The sequence below is a fragment of the Bison bison genome, unplaced genomic scaffold (assembly GCF_000754665.1).
Source record: "Bison bison bison isolate TAMUID 2011002044 unplaced genomic scaffold, Bison_UMD1.0 scf7180017864280, whole genome shotgun sequence".
NCBI lineage: Eukaryota > Metazoa > Chordata > Mammalia > Artiodactyla > Bovidae > Bison > Bison bison.
This window is the reverse complement of record NW_011494852.1, coordinates 3,145,181-3,148,363: the sequence shown is the minus strand read 5'-3', so window position 1 is coordinate 3,148,363 and position 3,183 is coordinate 3,145,181.

Genomic DNA, 3,183 nt, shown 5'->3' with positions numbered 1-3,183 from the left:
AAAATAAAAAGAAGAGCTATGTGAACGGTGCTTAAAATACCTTGTCAAATTTTATTTTAAAATATTATGTAATCATGTCAACACACTACTATGTCTCTCTTTAATAACTGGAAGTGTCCTAGTAGGGGATGGGCCTTAAAGCTTCACTTCTGTGGTCAAAATGCATCGTTTGGAGGCTAAAGGTAGAATGGGAAATATTTTGGATCAAAAAATGGAGTAAGATGAGAATGCATATAAAAGTTAAAAGAGATGGTTGAAGAGAAATATGAAGTAAGCTGAGGTTGGGTGTCATAAATGTATAGAAGAGCCATTCAACCCAGTTATCTTACTTTCCCTAACAATGCTCCCAGCCCAACCAAAACAGTAGGACTCGTCATGAAATGAGGATGATTTAGCAAGTGTTGTGAGTGTACAAGTAACTCATGAGCATATATCTTCCAAGAGGATACAGGCTGGTTAGGGAGGTGGAATGATGTCAGTAAAGACAGGATCATGTGTAAACAGTATGGGTTCCAGGGAGAGCTGACATTCACCGGACTCCTTCCAGTGGATTTTTTCTGGTTTGCAAAATGGTGAATCTTGTACATTTTCCCCTAATAATTGCTGTTTTAAGTGTTCTAAGACTTTCTCCACCACTGTGGTCTCAGGTATCCTAGTTCCATGCCTTCTGTGCCTGCCAAACCAATTGTTGACTCCTCAGCTACATATATATTTATTTATTTATTTATTTATTTTCGGCTGTGCTGGGTCTTAATTGCTGCATGGGCTTTTCTCTAGTTACTGCAAGTGGCAGGCTTCTCATTGCAGTAGCTTTTCTTCTTCAGAGCATGGGCTCTAGGGTATGTGGGCTTAGCACTTAGGCTCCCAAGCTCTAGAGCACAGGCTTAATAGCTGTGGCCTGTGGGTTAGTTGCTCTGCAGCATATGAGATCTTGCTGGAGCAGGGATTGAAACTGCAACTTCTGCATCGACAAGCAGATTATTTACCATTGAGCCACCAGGGAACCCCTCAGTTAAACTTTTAACAAGTGGAACATAAGAATCTTTCAAGGACTCTGCAATAGGCTTACATGTAGTATTAATTTATCACTGCTTAATCTGCTAACTCCCTGAAGACCGCCTCTCCTATAAAGAAGATGTGGTACAAGGACTTTCTGGTCATCTAGTGAGTGGCTAAGAATCTGCTGTCCAATGCAGGGCACTAGGGTTTGATCCTTGATGGAGGAACTAAGATCCCACCTTCCATGAAGCAACTAAGCCAACATGCCACAATGAAGAGCCCTCATGTCACAGGAAAGATTTTGCATACCCAACAAAAATCCTGCATGCTGCAAGTAAGAACTGGCACAGCCAAATGAATAAATATTTCTTTCAAAATGAAAAAGATATGCTACATATACACTGAAACATAAAAGGAAAGATATACCCATATGAATGTGGAGTTCCAAAGAACAGCAAGGAGAAATAAGAAAGCCTTCCTAAGTGAACAAGGCAAAGAGACAGAGGAAAGCAACTGAATGGGAAAGACTAGAGATCTCTTCAAGAAAGTTAGAGACACCAAGGGAATGTTTCCTGCAAACATGGGTACAATAAAATACTTCCACATGCACTAGATGGACTTAAAAAAGGCAGAGGACCCAGAGATCAAATTGCCAACATCCGGTGGATCACAGAAAAAGGAAGAGAATTCCAGAAAAACATCCATACATGATTACTGTCATAAGAAGGAACTAAACTGTGCCATTGGCAGAGACATGCATGGATCTAGAGACTGTCATACAGAGTGAAGTAAGGCAGAAAGAGAAAGACAAATATCATATATTAATGCGTATATATGGAATCAAGAAAGATGGCACCTAAGAACCTGACTTCAGGGCAGCAATGGAGAGGGAAGTGTCTTGTAGACAAGTGTCTTGTCTCTTGGGGAAGGAGAGGTTGGGACAAATTGAGAGTCTAGCACTAAATCATATACATTATCATATGTAAAATTAGACATCCCGTGGAAATTTGCTATACAATGCAGAGCTCACATCTGGTGCTGTGCGACAATGTAGAAGAGTGGGATGGGGTGGGAAGTGGGAGGGAGGATCAAGGGGAAGGGGACATATGTATTCCTATGGCTGATTCATGTTGATATATTGCAGAAACTATTGTTAAGAAATTATCCTCCAAATAAAAGTAAAGTTTTTAAAGAGGCAGAAGAGAAAAACAAATACCATATAGTAACATATATATGTGGAATCTAGAAAAATGATATAGATGAACTTATTTGCAAAGCAAAATAGAGACTTAGAGAACAAATATGGACACCAAGGGGGGAAGGGCAACTCGGATGAATTGGGAGACTCGGACGGACATATACGCACTACTGATCAGTTCAGTTCAGTTACTCAGTTGTGTGAGACTCTTTGTGATCCCATGGACTGCAGCACACCAGGCCTCCCTGTCCATCACCAACTCCCAGAGTTCACCCAGACTCACCTCCATGGAGTCAATGATGCCATCCAGCCATCTCATCCTCTGTCATCCCCTTCTCCTCCTGCCTTCAATCTTTGCCAGCATCAGGGTCTTTTCAAATGAGTCAGCTCTTCGCATCAGGTGGCCAAAGTATTGGAGTTTCAGCTCCAACATCGGTTATTCCAATGAATATTCACAACTGATTTCCTTTAGGATGGACTGGTTGGATCTCCTTGCAGTCCAAGGGACTCTCAAGAGTCTTCTCCAACACCACAGTTCAAAAGCATCAATTCTTCAGCGCTCAGCTTTCTTCACAGTCCAACTCTCACATCCATACATGACCACTGGAAAAACCATAGCCTTGACTAGATGGATCTTTGTTGGCAAAGTAATGTCTCTGCTTTTTAATATGCTATCTAGGTTGGTCATAACTTTTCTTCCAAGGAGTAAGCATCTTTTAATTTCATGGCTGCAATCACCATTTACAGCGATTTTGGAGTCCAATACAATAAAGTCTGCCATTGTTTTCACTGTTTCTCTATCTATTTGCCATGAAGTGATGGGACCGGAGCCATGATCTTTGTTTTTTGAATGTTGAACTTTAAGCCAACTTTTTCACTCTCCTCTTTCACTTTCATCAAGAGGCTCTTTAGTTCTTCTTCACTTTCTGCCATAAGGATGGTGTCATCTGCATATCTGAGGTTATTGATATTTCTCCCAGCAATCT